Here is a 19,388-nt window from a genome sequence, read left to right on the forward strand (position 1 = left end):
CATAAACTGTTTTCAGCATAGCTGACAGGATACTAAGTTTTCCCTCAGTATATTTTGACCTTTTTTCCCCTCTATTCATGCAAACTAGCTACTTACATGCACTCAAAATAGGTTTTAGAGAAGCCCAACTGATGATAATACATCGGAAAAATTGATCTCAATAATGGTTGATAAAGCTTACTCTGTCAACAAAGACTGATCAAAGTACTAAAACCAAATTGTTCTCTATCCAGACATTATGGAATTCATAGACCTCTTTCACAGAGTACAGGATGAAAAATTAAAACAGATTTCTAGAACAACAGAATAGCAAAGCTACAAATCAAAAGTATTTCAAAAGGCATTTTGATTAACTGAGCTCAAGCTACGTATTGCGCCAATTGATCTTTGTTTCTTTCTTGCCAGGTATTGCTTCTGATTTATTTCTTGTCTCTCAAAATAAACTGATCATTTTCAGCAGTGACCTTAAAATTATCATTAAGGAAATATGACTCAGAGAACCTTGGATAGCCTCAAGCTATTCTGTGTTTATGAGATCATGACTTCCTTTGAATCTATTCATTTTGAGGATACGCTGCTGTCATCTTCTGTTACCTTAAAACTCATAGAACAGAACGTTTGTTGTAGATGACAAATCCAAACTTTGACTGTATTCTTAGAAGGTATATTTTTTAAAATTTCATCTATGACTGCTGAGACTTTGAGGTGGTAACACACTTCAAGAGTGTGTTGGCACTCAAAGGCAGTTCAAGGTAGTTGTCCAAGATGAATATCTTTAGCTTTTTTTAACTACTTTATATGCTCCTAAATACATCTTAAAAAACTGAAACTCAGAAAGATACATTACATTCCAGTTCTTAATTATACAACTACTGAAGCACAAAAAGTATGTCCATTCCGTTATTTATCTGGTCTTTATCATCGGAGCACGCTAGGGAACTACTGTTTACTTGTTCTGAACTTAAATACACTGTGTTGCAGTTGTCAGGTCAGCTCCTGCTTTTTGGATGTGATCATTACTGAACCAACAAAGATACTTGGGGATACAAGAGACGGATGAAAATATCAGATTCTAAGCTTCAATTAATTCAAGTAAAATGGTGGAGGTACTAAAAAAAAAAAAAAAAAAAAAAAAAAAAAAGGAGACAAAAGAAATTAAACAACTCACCTTTGAGTTGTGAGAAAATTGGTCTTTTAAAATATATATGGGAAAACTACTGAAAGTTATTCTTTAATTAATACAAATACATACAGAATGAAATCTGCGTGCAAATATGCTGTCATGATGAATAACTACTGCAAGTTTCAAATTTTCCAAATCAGTGGTGTCAATAGAATATTTAAACAAAAGTGACTTTTACATTTTGATAACAGTGGAATCCTGAACCTCTCAGAGGATAATGTGAATGTATAATGTTCTTCAGCAACAAGCACTTGTCTTATGTAAATTTGGTAAAGCAGCTGAAAGACAAAATCTCAAATGAAGTTTGTATCCAATTACAGTACTGCAAAATGACTGTTTTATCACTATGTTTCTTATGTCAGACAAAATCTTACTCAGAAGATCATTATCTGCATCAATCTACCTTTTCCTGACTAGCAGTTTTAAGCTATCTATACATACAGAATATCTCCATTGCTGACTGACACGTTTTACTCATACTACATTATTCATCTGAGCTTTTGCTGTAGGAATAGGATACTCCCATACTGGTCTCTCAAATCCCATAGCAAAAGGAAGTTTATGAATCATGATGTCTTGAGACACAAAGTGCTTGTCAGCAAGGAGGACTGAACTAATGAAATCATCAGCTGTGCAAAATCTGTGCTAATGAGAACTTAAAGTGAGCACTGTTTCATAAAAAAGGTGTTAAGTCTCAGTAAGCACCAAAGTGAATAAAAATGGATAGCAAAATTCTGATTTATCTTAGAACCAAAAAGTTTGCTACTTCAGAATTTTAAATGTCAAACAGTCCTATTAGCAATCACAACATTCTGTGTTCTCAACTCTGCATTCAGCATTGGTATTGGTATCTTCCATATAATTCTAGAATGTGCTTTAATTTCTTTTCCCTTACTATTTAAGACAGCTACATTGACTGTTTGTAATTAAGTGACTCATATCATACAAATCTTCAGTATTTCTTGGAGACGCAGCTACCTGTTCTGTGTATAAAAACAGGCATTTACTAAAATGAAAGTCCAGATTTATTTTAGTCATTATTATGTGGGACATATTTAGCACTCCGTGCTCAAAATATTTGTTCTGCAGAATATTACAGAAGAGCTCAATCCTAAAATATTAAATTACAAGCAGTATTGGGCTTTTCCTATGAGTAGTGACAAAACTGAGCCAAGCCCTTGCATGGAGCTCTACAGACTTTGGGAATATTGATATTGAAAAGTATTCTTGTTAGGAATACAGTTAAAGATTTTATCAGATAGAAGGCAGGAGGTAATTTCAAGAGGCAATGCCATAGAAATCTCAAAAAAGCAAGAGTTCAAAATAACTTGCATTCCTTACATTCTGAAGGAGGCGTAGTTTTTCCTCTCTAAATGTAACTTAGCAAAGTGATTCAGTGAAGAATCTATTGAATCTTCTGTGAATCTATTTGTATTCTCTCAGAGCCAAATGAATTATGCTCAGATGTTAGGTACATCTGTGTTTATAAATGATGGCTGAGGCATATAAAAAAAATGCAGAACTTCACACGTGCTTCTTTCTTTGAAAATTGCTTTTAAAGGCAGTTTGTATTTAAATGAGGACAAAGACTTTGCCACTTGGATTCACTATCAAATTCGTGAATATAAGCCACAAATTTGCAAAATATGCTCTTTGTGGTTGGTATAAGAGGCATACAAGTGTATGTTCTTTTCTGTTGCATTTCAGAGAGCAGGAAGAAAGCTTCTGTATTACACTTAAAAGTATAGATTTTTGATTTCACTCTTCCTTGGGAGAGGAACACTGATAAGCAAAAACAAACCAAAACAAAACAACAAAAACCAACAATAAGAAGGCTTTCTTATCCTTTCTGTAAAATTCAACAAAAACTCCATCTTTCCCACTTGAGAATGTTATAAAAAATTCTACTGCATACAGGAATGTATTTAGTTTCCAAGTTACAACTTGGGAAACTGTATTTCTAAAAAAAAAATGGGAACAAAGCAGAACTCAGTGTTTTCCTGTTTCACATTTTGGAGGAAAATTTTATGTTTGTTTTTAATGCATGAGGAAAGGAAGCGCGAAGAACATCTGCTGAGCTCAGGCAAAGCTTTGAAGTCCCAAGTTCAAGCTTCTACTAAAATGAATGTTTCTTAGACATAGCATAAGCAGGGAAGAATGGGTAAAATTCCTACTGCATGTCAGCAGGTAGCTTGGCAGTTAAGGTGATGTAGAAGACGGGATGAAAAATCTCGCCTGAATGGGGAAGAACTGAGACTTGAATCTGACCTACCCAACACTGTCAGATGCTTCACGATAGATTGGAATAGCAGCTGTCTATTCAGATAATCTCTCTCAGAAATTGCATGTTTGCTAAAACCTTTCTACCAAAGCTAGCATATGTTTTCTAGTGGAGGCTGCTGGTTTCAATACTTTGACCTTTTCAAGTGAAGGACCATTCTGTTGAAATGTTACTGATTAATTTTACAGCAGTTTCACTAACATGTAAGAAATTAGTTGTTTGTTGCAGGTTAATAAGATTTATTATTTTCCTTTTTACAAAGAATACCTAGAGGCAAAATATACAAAGGAGTTAAAGTGGTGAAGTCAATATAAGTTGGTAATGAATACCTTAATACCCTGGAATTTCTAATACCAAAAAGTAATTCAAATTTATAATGTAGCAGCCTTCAAAAAGACTGAAAAACTTTTTGATTAAAATCTTATATTCTTTTAAAACTGAGCATAAAATTGAGACTCACATCAGCCAAAGCAGGCTTCAAATTTTTTTAATGCAAAACCAAACATACGTCTTGGCAGTATTTTTGAAATGTTGCTCTTTTAAAAATAAATAGGGTAGAACAAAAATATTACAGATTTATAATGATTCCCTCAAAGTTTCTTCATTTGGACAACAGATATGAAAGCAAAACAGAAAGCAAGTGGCACCAACAGTATCATGAGTTGCCTGCCATTGATTTTTTTTTTTTAAATCATTATTATTAACTGATACTAACTTGCTTAAGAAATTAGACAAAATTACTACTCACGTTTCAAGTTTCGCTCAAAGTTTATTTTAGTGATTTAATCTCGCTTTCAATCTGGAAAACGTGTTTATATGTGTGTGTTAAATGCTTCCTTTCACTGAAGGGATCTCAAAGAGTTGTATCATGAATGAGAAATTAGAATGCATAATTTCACTATTGAAACGCGGTTACCTATTGAGTACAGAATTACTTCCATTTGTAACTTCAACTTGCATATCACTGAAGAGCATCTTTACATATGCAGCTACTTCCCTTAAATTTGTGGGCCTGCTCAGATGCCTGGCACTGGCAAGAGTCTATTTTAAGCACTGTGTTAACATCATGTACAGCAGCTGAATTCATACAGTCCACCTCACATCACACAAGGGTGAGGAAATCTGGTCGGTAACACGGAGTACATTCTCTATTTCGAATAGCACAGGCAGACAGAGTTGTGATGCTGAAGGGTTTATCTAAGGTGAAAGTCCCAGCAACCTGTAGCTTGGTCACCATGGAAAGACAAAAGTTTGTATTGTCTGCCAGATCTCAGCAGGTCACATCTCCAAACACCTCTTCAAAGTGCTTCCTTATTCTTGGCAGGAGCATTCATAAATAAAATTATTCTGTTAAGAATTGCTAGGCATGGTGATTAAAGAAGTGCATCCTCAAGAGTAGATCCACAGAGGGAGAACTTCACAGAGAAGGATGGCAGCACCTCAGTGCAGTGGAAGATGAAAAGAAAGAACATCTACAGAGGTGTTTTTCTTTTTGGCTATTACCTCTTTATAGACAGTAAAATAACATGGCACATTTCCCTGAAAAGCTTTGATAAGGATATAGTAGTTAAAACAAAGAAAACTAGAATTTCTGCCAGAAATTAGCCCATACAGTATGTGTGTATTCCTGCGGAGCTTCTTTCTGACTTGGGAAAGTGCATTCTAAGTAAGAAATTCACTCTGGATTCAGGAAAGTTGAGTTCTCCCTCTGGCCTCTGCTAGGATCTTTGTTCTTGAAGAGTAGTTGATCATTTCATTCTGTCTTGTTTTTATTTACCGTTTTCTGTCCTTTGTAATTAGAATTTAAACTCTCCCTTTGTCTCATATGTTCTGTAAAACGTCTGGCATAAAGGGCCACTTATCTCAATTGACCTACTAAGTGCTGCTGTAAGACAAACAGTGATGCGTCCAGACTTGACGGTATTTCACCTTAACGTGATGCAAGAGGCTGGTACTGTGTGGTGCACTCTAATTTGGCAGAGAGGAGAAACCAATTTAGGATATGAAAATGGGAATAGCCGAGAATAGGACAGAGCTGTTGTTGGGGAGAAAAAGAAAAAAAAAAAAAAAAGGAGTACAGGAAAATAAATTCAGTTTCTCATAAAATCAACTGGAGACTCAGATCGGGAAAGTGCTAGTTGCTTTACTTGGCAACCATTTACATGCCCATCTGTGGCGTTTGCCCACACAAAGGAATATCTGAGGGTGAGCAAAAGAAGTTTGTAGGCCAATGGATTTATGCATTGGTGGCAGCCAAAAAACTTCTGAGCTGTAATCTCGCCTTTTGTCTGTTGACAAATATTCATGCGTTCTTCACAACTTCTGTTAATGATCCACCCTTGTAGACCTTCTCCAAAGTGAAATTTAAAGGAGATGGTCGTTAGTTGCTATTTACAAATATACCTTAGCCCGCTGCTTGTCCCGTCTGCTAAATCTTAAAATCACCATAGAGGCTGTTCAGTTAGAAGGTCCTCCTCTCAATGGCCCCTCCAGCTAAATGGAATGAGGGAATTGAGGGGTCAGTGAGACCACAGCAGAAGTTTGTTTGCAGCACTGTGTATGGCATTTAGGTTCAGGATCCGCCGGTGACTTGGTGCAATCTATCCCACCAGGACCATGGGAAACGGCTCCTCTCACAACTGCTGGGTGCTATGAGTGAGTGGGAGGGGATTAAAGCAGCCGTGTCAGGAGCCGTGCTGACAGGGACAGGAAGGCGAGGGCTGTGTCAGCACGCAGCATTGTGTGTGTGTGTGTGACCGACGTGTTGTTAAGAGCGGCAACAGCCTCAGCTGGTTGGGTCAGCTGGTACTGTAATTTTCAGCTGAACTTCAACTGGAAACAAAAAGGAAAAAAAACGTCCCGGGAAGCTCCGAGCCTTAGACTGGGAGCCTGTTTCACACCACGGCCCCTTGGGCTGCTGCGTCCCCTCAGCGCAGCGAGGGCGATTCTCCCGCCACCCCCGTCCCAACGGCCGCCTGGCGCCCCGCCCCGCGGGGGATTTTAGGGGTGGTGAGGGGCGTGGCGTCACGCAAGGCCCCGGATGGAAGCGGCGCGGCGCGGCACCGCGTGACCCCTCCCTGTCCGGAAGTGCGGCGGCAGCGGCGCTGGAGCGGCGGTCAGCGGCCGGGCTGTACGGGAGCCGCGGCGCTACCGGCGGTGAGCTCGGCGTGGTTCGGTGCGGGCAGCGATGCGGCTTCGCTCCCGTCCGACCTCGTCGCTTCCGCCGGCCGTCGGCCGTCGGTGACCGCCACGCCTTCCCCCGCCTCGGCGCTATGAGAGCCGCCGCGCTCCGGTACGTAACGACTGAACGGCGGGAGGGAGCGGGGTTGTGGGGGGGGGGAGGTCTTTGTTGCGCCCTCCGGGCTGCTGAGGGGCGGGCTCGGCACCGTGCCCCGGGGCAGCGGCCTGCGGGCCTGAGGGAGCGGCAGCGGGGCCTCCCCCGGTAGAGCGAGTAAAGGGGGGCCCGGTCCGGCCCCGCGGAGCTCCCCTTGTCGGCTTTGTGTGTGCGCGAATGGGATCCGTGCGTGCGGCTACTGGCCGATGCGAAGCCGTGCTGCGGGGAAGTTCCCGTCTCGCAGCAACAGCTGGGTTTGGGGGTGCTGAAAAACTTGGCGGAGGTGAAATAACAGCGAAGGTTGAGCCGGCGGTGTGCCGTGCCCGCATCTTACACATGGGCAGGAAGTGCGGCTGAGCGGGGCTGGGTTTCACCTGGTGATGTCATCTCTTGAAATCCGCCGGTGAATCAATGCGTCAGTGATCGTCAGAGGAGGGAAACGAGGAGGCAGAAGTGAAACAGAATTGTTCCCGAGGCGCTTCAGCCTTCGGCCGCGTTGTAGCGGGCACGGTTGTACGGTTAGAAAGGCGGCTGGGTTTCGGGAAGGTATTCCTAACTTTTGACATGGTGTCAGGAGGTACAGGAATAGCGTTTGAACAAAAAGGATTGTTTGCAACCTCCTGCCAGGAAGCGCTGTAGGACTCCAGCTGGGTCGTTCCTTGCTCTTATCAGCTCTGCAGAAGGCGTTATTTTGATAGCTATTCCATATGGTTGGGAGGCTTTGTGCCACAGCGGTGTTGAAGCTCTTTGTATGGCTGCTCAGGTGTTTTTTTTTTTTTTTTTTCGGTTTCTACTAAATTTTTTAGTTCAGGAAGTAAAAAAATTCCTTTATAAAAGGTTACTAATACCTTACTAGTCACTGTAAAGTAAAAATACTTGAAATACTGTAAAATATTTTATCTGCTTTCTCCACCTGGTCGCAGAATCACAGAATGGCTAGGGTTGGAAGGGACTTCAAGGATCATGAATCTCCAACCCCCCCTGCCACAGGCAGGGCCACCAATCTCCCCATTTAATACTAGACCAGGCTGCCCAGGGCCCCATCCAACCTGGCCTTGAACACCTTCAGGGACGGGACATCCACAACCTCTATGGGCAGCTGTTCCAGCACCTCACCACTCTCTCTGTAAAGAATTTCCCCCTGACATCCAACCTAAATCTCCCCTCCCTCACCTTAAAACCATTTCTGCTTGTTCTGCAGTTATCTATCCTTTCAAAGAGTTGATTGCCCTCCTGTTTGTAGGCTCCCTTTAGGTACTGAGAGGCTGCAATGAGGTCACCCCGCAGCCCTCTTTTCTCCAGGCTGAACAAGCCCAACTCCCTCAGCCTGTCTTTGTAGGGGAGGTGCTCCAGTCCCCTGATCATCTTTGTGGCTCTCCTCTAATGTCCTACACATGTCCTTCTAGCATGTGCAACTGGGGCAAACCTGGATGCTTGTGAAGGATTTTCAGTGTGTGCCCCTGTATCTAACTGGCTGTTAGAATCCCAGAAATGCTCAGGTTGGGAAAGACCTTAAAGATCATTAAGTCCAAGCACAATTTGACCATATTATCCTAGCTAACAGTCCTATGCTAAATCATGTCCAGGAAAATCAAACTGAGATGATTGCTTTTAATTAGTGTATCAACCTGATACTTGAAGATTTTTTAGGTACAAAATACCCTACCTAAATCAAGGCTTGTGAAGGGCTTGGAGAATAAGCCCTATGAAGAGAGACTGAAGAAACTGGGGCTGTTCAGTCTGAGGAAAAGGAGGCTTAGGGGAGACCTTATTGTTCTCTTCGAATATCTAAAAGGTGCTTACAGAGAGAGCGGGGTTGGTCTCTTCTCACTGGTGACAGGTGGCAGGATGAGGGGAAATGGCCTTAAGTCGCACCAGAGGAAGTTTAGGTTGGATATCAGGAAAAACTTCTTTACAGAAAGGGTTGTTAAGCACTGGAATAGGCTCCCCAGAGACGTGGTTGAGTCACCATCCCTGGATGTGTTTAAAAACCGTTTGGATGTGGTGCTCAGGGGTGTGATCTGAGTTCAGATCACAAAGTGGAGGGTTGTTAGGGTAGTATGGTTAGGTCGTGGTTGGACTCGATGATCCTTAAGCTTTTTTCCAACCTGAGAGATTCTGTGATTCTATGAAAGCATGAATTTGAAAAATGTCAGTGTTGTGTCATTCTCTCCTTTATCTTTTTAAGTTACTAGGAATACTAATGTCTTCTTAGGAATCGCAGTTGGTGGAGGTGATTAAGGAAACACCAAATCAGCTGATAGGTTGCAGGGTCAATGATGGGCTAATGTAACAATACACTGATACATCAACTGGTGTGAAATGCACTGCTGCAGAAGTCAGTTATCATGGTGAAGTTGGAGGAACATACAATCCTCTCCTGACTTGGCAGGGGTGGTCCTCATGCTGAAGAGGAAGTAAAACCCAATAACTAAACGCTGTTTTGTCATGTCTTGCACTCCCAGGTTTTGAGGCTAAAGTAGGAAGCCCTTACTATCTGACGTCTTGGAGCTATTGTTCCTGGCTTGAGGCTGTGATATACTTCTGCTTCATCCTCTCAGAGATGGCTTTTCTAGAGGTTTCCATATCATTGCTCGTGGCTCTTTCCTCCTTCTTTGAAATACTTACGTATTCACAACAGGTTTCTTTTTCTGCTTTGATTTCTTGAGAAACTTCCCAGTCCATTTCCGTATGGCTCTTTGTCTTACCCATCCCAAAAGGAATCTCACAGGAACCCTAGCTTCAAATGAAAGGAGGAAATCTACACATAGTTTGTGCTTGATTGAGAACTTTGCTGCTGTGTGAAGTGTAGAGGGAGATTCATAATGCAGTTTTTTGTTTCTTAGACAGAGTGGGCACTTGCCATTGTTGGATGGCTTTCAGTAGTGTGTGTACTGTGTTATATAGCATGTGTATTGTGGTGCACAAAGGCTTCAGTTTTTGTACTGCTTTTATCCCTCCGTGTGCTTTGGCAGGACTGTGTTCAGTACTGGAACAAACTTAAGCAAAAAAAACCTTCAACTTTGATACCATTTTACTTCTTCAGTAGCTTTCTTCTGTAACCTTTGGTAACCAGCTTTAAATTTGTTCTTTGTTGGCTGTAAAGGTTTTTATCTTTGTCTGCATGCTTGCAAAGAGATTCCTTGTGTCTGCCAGTATTCTTTTACCAGTGTTTGCATAAAGCATTTAGGAAATGTAGTGGAAAGTGGGATGTTCCTGCTGTTTCACAGACTCATTAGCATGGAATAATCTAGGGAGATCATACATGCAGATTCCTTGAATTACCCAAGTTACTCATGATGCTACCTTGCATCTCCCAAAAGCCATTTATATATATATATATATATATATATATATATATATATATATATATATATATATATATATATATATATATATATTTTTTTTTTTTTTTTCGAATGTTATGTTTGCTATTCTTTGTTGATCACTACTCTTTTTCATTCTGTGGAAGTCCTCAGCAAAAGTGAGACACACTCAATTTAGTATGTTGTCCTGCTTCACAGTTGGAGAATTTAACAGTTGCTTGAGTGGAAAAAAGCTGTCATCTTTTCCGTGCTGCTTGTTCAGATGTTAAAGATGGACTTAACTGATTTTAAGTGGACTTTGTGTAAAGGTGAATGCTATGTGAGTAGAGGAGAGGTTTTCTGTGGTGAGTCTTTATAAAAGAAGCTCCTGTATATACTTTTAACCACTTTTTTTTTTTTTAGCATTAGAAATATCTAATGTGCTCTTCCTTCAATTCATTTCTAAATGTATGGAATGAAGCTGAGGGGTTTTATGAACACTAGCGAAGTGATTATATACTTTTTGTGAGTGTATCTCTGTGAAAAGCTGTAACTTGCTTAGTTAGTAAGCTGCATTTGAAGCTCAGGTTTGATCATTTCTCTTGTTGTATGATTTATGTAGAATGCACAACTGCTTAGCCTTTAATTAGTGGTACTTTGTGGGTTCAGTATTGAACAGTTGGTGTTAAGTCCCACCTGCTTTCATGGGAGTCATGTTTGCTCTCTGCACTATATTGCGACCTTCCTTCTTGAGTAATACAAATTTGAATTTATCATTTGACATGTCATTTAACTTGCTGCTTTATAGAATGAAACAGTAATCGTGTTCCAGGGAGAATGCAATAGAGTAGCTCTTGGCTAAGGCAGTGCTGCTGGTGGAGGGAATGTCTCCAACAGTTGGGAAACTTCCAAAGTTCACGGGGTGGGAACATCTTGTTGTACCAGCCTGTGCTGTGCTGTGGAGAGGATCTCCGGATGAAACTTGGGAGGGGATAAGCATTAGAGCAGCAATCAGGAAGAAGAGAAAGTCTGGCTCCCAAGTGCTCGCATACCTGTTGGTCGAGTCACTTTTCATGCAAGGCTACAAATGGCGATGAAGGGAATGGTGGGAAGTGATGACTTGCACTTGATTTATTTAAAATGCCTTGTTTTGTTGTGTATTAAATGTTTAAAAATTAATTATGCTTGGGTGTTAAAGGGTTTGAGGTTAGTTGCCTTAAACTCAGCTGTTGCTTCCTGAACAGCTGAAATTGCATGTAGAAACAGCTCTTTCTGGCCTGAGGAATAGCTGCTGTAACTTTCTCCTTTGGTGTCATACTTTCTGGTTCTCTGTTCCATGTTGACATTTTCTTTGGAAAACTACATTTCCCAGAAGTTTTGTTCCTGGCTTTCTTTATTCGTACTCAGTTCCTAATTGATGGATCTGTTTTCTCCATTAGCATTGCCTGTGGCCTCTGAAGGGTGATCATTTGCAATGTTCAGATTAAAAACAAACAAACAAAAAAAAACCCCAAACCCACTGCTTTCAGTTGAAAACTGAAGACGAGTCACTTATTTTGAGCACTTAGTGTATGGGTGCAATGATTCGTATTAGCTAATGATTTCTTAAAATTCTTTGGAGCAAGGACTTGTTGACTGTCTGCAGCATTTAACACAGTAAGGCTCTGAATTGCTTAATCTGTAGACATTACCTCAGCAACAAAACAGTACTCTTAAAATTGAAGAAAGTGGCACCAAACAGATGGATTCTTTGGTAACTAGGTTTATTCTCAGAACAGTTGTGCTGATTTTATCTTCAAGAGTTTTGATTACAATTGTTGGGTAATGAATTTAGAAAACAAGTGCTTAATATAGTTTGCCTCAACTTCTGGCATGCAGTAATATAACATTAAACTTCTTTAATTGCTTTTAGTGAACATTATTTACTGGCCACACTGATACTTAAGTATCAAACTGAGTAACTGTTCTTGTAAAAGAGGTCAAAATGCAATACTTGCAGCTCATGTCTCTGATGTGTGTGAGGATAGTTTCAGCAGTTAATCACATAGAACTAAATTTGTACCTGATTTTAGCTGCTTTTTCTATGCAATCAGAAACTTCTGTTTGCAGTCTGCATAAACTCATTTAAAGACTTCCAAAACTGCAGTAGTATCAATCAAATGTTAGACGAGAAACCAAATTATCTGAAATCTCTAGTTAGCTTCTTTGGGTAGTTGTAGGTTGATGTATAGCAAGCATATTTCTGTACTGAGCATTGAAGTTGATGTGAGTTTACTGCTGTTTGGACTGGTAGTGTGTTTGGTATATGTGGTTTCAGAGGAATAGATTGAGTGTAGTCTAGTTTTGATGTGTTTCATCTGTGCAGTATCTGCCAGCGTAGACTTTGGCAGCTCTGTGCATGAGGGGAAAAGAACTTCTGGTGTTAAAAGGGAAGAATCATTAATGTGAAATATGTGATATCGTTTGTGCAATGATTATTATTTTTTTTAATTTAAAAAAACAAAAGCACTGTGCACGCGGTTGACTTGAAAACAGAGGTATGGCATATACATATGGCTTGATTTATACTGGAACATCCCAGAGGCTCTTGTAATGTTTATGGCAAATTGTGTCTGTTTGCAATCACTTGATCTTAGTGACTTCTTGATTTCCTGATAGTAAATGGCCTGTTTGTTTTCCTTTTCTGTGAAAGCAGTTTTGTGGAGCTGCTGGGTGGTGGAGGAGGCCTGCTGTGTGACTCTCGGTGGGTTTACCTCAGATGCAGATGGGCAGAAGGCAGCTTTGCTTCCAGCCTCTGGGAAGATGGAAGTGAAGTGACTTCCTGGGACTTGTGGAGGCCTTCATAAGCTCAGCTGTTTGAGGATGAGAGTCAAGCAAGGGGAAGATTTGACTTCAGGTGGAATTGAAAGGCCATTGTGTCCAGGGCTTCAGCCTGTTGGCCAGAAGCCATGCCTCCAGCACTGCAGCTGGCCGCAGTGGTAGTTAGCCGCATTCTGTTGAGCATGTTTCTCACATCAGTCTTGCAAAGGCAGCTGAAGATGTTTTTGATAAGCGAGGAAGGCTTGGTCTGATTGAACTTGCTGCCTTTTGTCAGCTCAGTTGCTCTTGTCAGACTGAGATCTGCTTCACCATGCCCGGATAAGCCCTGCCACCCCAGCGGCTCTGTAGCAGCCTTTGTTGTGTGCCTTATTGCTCCTTTTAACCATCAGTAAAACACAATCTGTGTAGGGGAACAAAGGATGGTGTGAGGAGGTGAAAAAAGTGAGCAAACATCCTGCTTAGCAAAGGGTGAGTAAGGTTTTATGTATTCACACTTCAGTCACTAGGGCTTTTTGCAAGACAGCGTGTTTTCCTATTGCTCTAAATGTAGTCCTAGGCTCCGGTGCTAATCCTCAAATGTCTTGCATGGATTTTCTTCAGTTGAACAGATGATGTTTTAGCCTTCTGGGGAAAGAGTTCTCTGGCCATCGTGAGCATTGCCTGATGTGGGCCATCCCCTGCTTCCTTTCCCTCACCCCTAGGTAAGCGGCCTACAGCTGCAATAAGAGCAGCTGGGGAAGCAATGGGGCTCAGTGTTGTAAAGCCACAGCAGTTGTTGCTAAGTGATCATTTCTTGTGAGGCAGCAAATGGTTCAATGGAAATTGAAAGCCTTAGAAAACTTCTAACAACTTTTAAAGCAATAGCCCTTGTGAGAGGGGGGGAAAAAAAAAGTGAATGCTGCTTTGCAAAACAGCAAAGACCAGGTTGTTTCTGAAACAGCTGAGTAGGGAAGATTGTGTACTTGTATTTGAGCTTTGGAAACCTAAGAACTCTTAGGATTGTTTTTTTTTTTTTTTAACATTGTGTGATCATGTTGACATCTGTCTCAGCCTGTTTCAGGTTCTGTTGGTAGTGATGGTTTTCACCAGATGTGTTCACAGTGCTGTACCTTCAGAAGTTCCTACTTCATACTCACCAGAGCAAGTGAATGTGCATCTCAACTCTTGAGCTGCCTGCCTTTATTGTGGTGCTGCTTAATCAGCTGCTGTGGGTGACTTCTGATACCCAGTCCACTGAAACTCTCTTTTGAGACTGTTTAGGTGAGCTAGCATCAAGTGCAGTCTTGTTCTCTGACAGAATTTTCTTTTGGTGTTTGGAAGTCACGTGTAGGGGGTTTTTGTTCAGTTTCCTAGTATATAAATGTAAGTTGTTGCTCTTCCCACAAAATGTAATATTCTTTATGACTGTTTTGGGATGAGGTATAGAATAGGCTTGAGATGAGCTGTGCCTGTTAGAGCATTTCTGTGATGCAGCTGTGCATGCAGATTTGTTCACTTGCTGCTGTGATAGGTAGCAGAGAAGTAAATGATCAAAAATCCCATCTATTTGTTAGTATAAGCTCTTGGCTACTGGAAGCAATTGTTAGCTTGTTAGTTCTCAATGTGAATTTTGCAGGTAATCACAATCTGCAAGGGTTAGTGAGCAGAGCGTTATGCTGTTGTTGCTCTGGAGCAAATGAGAGCTCCCACATCCAAAGTGTGGAGTACAATGCTTTACACTCCTCTACTTACTGGAAAAAAGACAGCCTCCCCATCATGAACTAAATCTTCCAAAGAAGGGTGCTTTTGTTATGAAGGAAGAAAACCAAGGTTACTGCTTTCAATTTGGTAAATTCTTGATTGTGTGTAACTGAACTATATGGAAATACAGTATTTCTTCCTTTAGTGTACTTCCACTTGACAGTGATTTAAGTAAGAGAAATAGAGTGAAACTAAGGAAGGAGAAAGATCGCTTTGGCTCTATACCATGGGGGGAAAAAAAATGACAGCAGTAGATTATTAGAATAGAATAGCTTCCCGAGAGGAGTAGTGGTGGAAATGCCAATGTTTTGGATGCCATAAAACTAGACTAAAATGAAATTGAAATGCTATAAGAAAGAATTTTGCATTTCTTCTCCAGGGAAATGTATAGATGAGTCCTGTAGGGAATAGTTTAGGTTATCTAATACAGAACATCATTGGTTTCCTCTATTATAGAACAGTAACACGAGGCTAATGCTGAGGGATTTTTGTTAATAAGCTTGGCTGATGTAAACTAGATGGAGTTCAAACTCTGCTAGGCACTGCATTTCCTCTTGGCTAAGGAAGATCATCTGTATATTTCAGAAGCTTAAGGAAAAGAAAATTCAGAGAAAAGCCTGTAAGTGACACATACTCAGCTGTAGTTTTGACAACTAATAGTATAATCCTGTGAAATTTGAACTGCCATCTTCAGTGCTGTCGCTAATAGTTGCAAAGTCATCCTCTAGAGGAGCTGTGTGTTTTGCACATGGTCAGTTTTGCCTTGTTGGGACTTCTGCTGTAGCCACCTCAAGGATGTGCTTTTAAACTGATGTCTCAGCTGCAGCTATTTTAAGATGTTTCTGACCCCAGCTGTCTGTCCTCTTTGCTGGAGTTCAGTGTCCCTGGCATAGGGTGGAGGGGGATGCATATGTAGTTTCTCAGCTGTCACAAGACAGGCCAGGGCATTGGTTTTTCTTTCTGGAGTTACTGTTCAGCTCACGGTGTGGGTACTGGAGGTTGATGATGGTGAGACCTTGTGCTGAAGCAGCTAGAGCTTGTGATTTATGCCCCAAAGATGGTTAAGGCTTGTGTGGTTTCCAAGTAAATACATGCTTAAGTAAGCATTTTTAGTCTTGTGTTTTCTATAAACCCTCTTCCTTTTAACTATTACAGGCCTTGCACATCTTCAGTAAGTCTCCATAGATTTTCTCCGTGTGTAACCCAGCTGATGTTCCTTTCTGCTTGCCCTGAAAAGAAAAACTTTTGTGTTGGAAGTGCTACAAACAACATTAAGATGTAGTATATGCTCAGTCAACAGCTTCAGTGTGAAGGAGGTGGGAATATATAAATACCTACATACACGTATGTGTGTGTGTGTGTAAACCCACAGTTAAGTATCAGTAACTCCATGCACTCAAATGCAGCAATGATAGAGATTAAATTCAATAAATATTAAACACTACATTTAAATAATCTTCTAGGTATATCCCGAGTCTATTTTCAGAGGTGCAAATGATGACACTGAATAAATTGGAAAACTGCCTAAGCTAAACAGATCCTTCAAATGTCTGTTATTGTGCTTTGTATCATCCGGCAGAAAATTCGGTTATAAAATACAGTTAGCTATATAGGAAATGTGTAGCAATTCTTTTATAATGCTCAATCATGAGGAACTGCAAATCCTGCCAATTAAGAACAATTCTGTCTTTTACCACATTTTTTTTCTACTGCTAATATCTTACGAGTTTTCCTAATCAGCTTAAAAGAACAACTCTTACATAGGAAAAAAAAAAAAACCACAAGTTCTCTCTTCAACTGAATGATATTTTTAAGTCTCTAAGATTTGGAGAAGATGTTTCTTGTGGATTTAATCTGCTCAGGAGTTCCATGACTCCTTGAGATAAGCCTGACCCAGCTGGTCAGGGTTCTTACACCAGTCAGTACTTCTGCACTGAGCTGGGAGGAGCATGGCTCTGTCTTTTAAGTTGATGCTACATGGAATTGTGAATCCAGTAGAGCATCAGATCAGGGAATAAGATGGGAAATTCAAAAGGTACCTATTCTGGGGCCTTAAAATGTGTTTCCTTTCAGATTTGACTGTTTTGCACTGGTTCATTTCTGTTACTTCTACCTTTGAGTCCATTTTTGTATTTTCTCTTACCCAAGAACAGAGTGAATCTTAATATAATTTGGTATGTTCTCTTTAATTTCCCTTCAATTTTAAAAAGTGTCTCATGAAAAATAAACAAACTGATTCACTGGTGATATTTCCTCAAATTAAACTGAAAGTGGTATCTCTGTAGCTAGTGTGTGTTTATTTAGACTACATATTAGGAAGAAATTCTTCACTGTGAAGGTGGTGAGACACTGGAACTGGTTGCCCAGTGAGGCTGTGGATGCCCCCTCCCTGGAAGCACTCAGGGCCAGGCTGGATGGGGCTGTGAGCAACCTGGTCTAGAGGGAGGTGTCCCTGCCTATAGGTTGGGCAGGAGGTTGGAACTAGATGGTCTTAAAGGTCCCTTCCAACCCAAACCATTCTATGGTTCTATTATTTTTGGATGGGTTTCTGGAAGATGATTTTATTGATTGGAAGACTTGCCACCCTAGATTTAAAAAACAAAAAAACAACAAAACAAAAAACAAAAAAACCAACCCAAAACCCACAAAGTTTTGGCTGTGGGAGTACACAAATTATATGTGGCTTCTGAACTACCTGTTTACTCGGAATAAAAACTTGGAGGAACACTGAGTTGTTCAGCAATTAGCCTTCAGAAAGTAGGCTTTTGTTTAAACTTCAGTCAGTGATGAAATATCAGTATTTCCAAAAGTTGGAGGGTGGGGAACTTTCATCACAGCTTTTTTTTTTTTCCTTGAGATGTTCAGCCCCTTCAGGAAAGACTGGCCATTCAGATGAAATACACAAGACATGCGTGTGGGATTTGCTTGGCATACTCATTAGGCTTTCCTTAGTCATTGCTAAATGATCCTAACCTCAGTCACTGTGAGACAGTAAGTAACTCTAGTTTCTGTTAGCTATTAAATGCTTGATGTAGTTTGGCTAGAGATGTTTGTTTCTGGCAGAGCAGGCTCCTTGGCCTATTTCTGGGGCACTGTGGAAACTCTGTCCCATGATGGTTTGGGAGTGCACCGTGACTTTCCTGTTAAACGTTGCATTGTTCTTCAGTCACTTGTCAGAACTTGAGAAGAAGCCCATGCTGTGCCTGACCAGCTCTTGCTCCACTCTTATCATGCAGTGAGTGCTGATGTCCTGTGATGTGCCAAAATGCAGCAGGGAAGGGAAGTGCTTTGATCCTGCAGGCTGAACCCTTTGCCAGAAGGGACAGCAGGGAAGGACTGCCCTTCCAGTTTGTGGTGTGCTTTTTCCCTTGCTTTTTACAGGGTGGGATGGGGTCATTGATTTGCTTGGTGGACTGATCTGTGGTTAGGTTCTGGCAGGCAGGCGTGTGCTTCTAGAGTCCATTGGATGGCTTGTGGAAAGCAGTTTGTCTGTCCAGCTCTATCAGTAATTTGTTGGCTAACACTTTATTGAAATAGAAAGATAAAAACATTGCTATGGTCACTACTTACATAACAGGTGCACACAAGCACATGTTAATACTACAACTACTCTGATGAAACAAATACAAGGGTATAGTAGTAGTTCCACTGAGCTTCCACTGTTACACGTGAGAGCTGGCTCAAGATCCTGTTAATGCTAAAGACAGTTCTTCAATTAAGCTTTAAAGTGTTTTGTGGACTTATTATTGAAGGATTAGAGAATTCCTGTTGATATTCTTGCAGTGCTTTCTTAATATGTTGTCACTTTTCAAGTATAAAAACTGTTGGTTCCAACATGAGATGTGAGACTGAATGTGGAGTTCTGTAGTTCAGAAGTTGAAGAGTTAATTTATGTAGAATAATTTTCATAAATATTGAGTTTTTGAATATAACTTTGGTAAGGGAAGCATGACAGTATGCTTGAAATTTAACATTTTACATATAAGGTGTCTTTGAAGGTGTCTTAAAAGTTACAGGAAGAAAGTTTGAACAGCCAATACAGCTTTTAATGAAATTCAGTGTAAATAATTTTTATGGGAGATAGTCTGTATTTTATTTACACTCCATGAGGAAATAATAATGGTAATCAACTTCAGTTAGCCTGGAGTTCAATACAGGTACTTCTTTGAGTAGGCAAGCACTTCAATTGCAAAATGTGCTTTGAGGAACCACTTTGATTTTTTTTTTTTTTTTTCCTCCACTTGTCCTCTCCTGCTCTGCAAGTAGTGCTGAGCTCTGTGAAGTTCTGAATTCTAGAGAGACTGGTTTATTTGACAGAATGATTAGCAGTTGCCATCAGTACCTTAAGAGGCCAGGAGAAGCAAGAAGCCCGTTATGTTCAGGATATAAGAGTGCAGGTTAAGTAACATACTTTTGAGCATCTCTTACCTTGTTTTGAAGTAAGACGAGTAAACTCTCAGACTCTAAGAATTGTCAGTAACAGCTGCATGGCGTCTAGTATGGATATATCAGTTTATTTAAAAAAAAAAAAAAAAGAGTAAGCTCCTTGACATGTTTCAGAAATATACCTATTTTCCACTTTTTAAAGCCACAAATTTTTGTCCTCATCCCCTAAGGCTTTTTAGTGTTTCCAAGTGAATGTAATCATGCGTGCCTCTTCTGGTGGTTGGAGAAGTCTTGCTAGCAAAATGGAACTGATTTGTTAAGCCTTATCCAGACAGCTAT

General features: G+C 40.6%; 1 protein-coding gene across 2 annotated transcripts in view; it reads left to right on the plus strand.

Moving 5' to 3' along the window:
- Positions 1 to 6,499: 6,499 nt before the first annotated feature.
- The window catches only part of SPOPL (speckle type BTB/POZ protein like), a 33,956-nt gene continuing 21,067 nt past the window's right edge, over positions 6,500 to 19,388 (plus strand). Inside the window, exon 1 of one of the 2 annotated variants that reach the window (XR_014884319.1) lies at positions 6,500 to 6,756. The gene's annotated coding sequence lies outside the window, so the exon portion shown is untranslated. The remainder of the gene's footprint in view (positions 6,757 to 19,388) is intronic. The other variant, XM_085227856.1, reaches the window with a different exon arrangement.

Source organism: Meleagris gallopavo, chromosome 7 (genome assembly GCF_905368555.1).
Source record: "Meleagris gallopavo chromosome 7, MGAL_WU_HG_1.1, whole genome shotgun sequence".
NCBI lineage: Eukaryota > Metazoa > Chordata > Aves > Galliformes > Phasianidae > Meleagris > Meleagris gallopavo.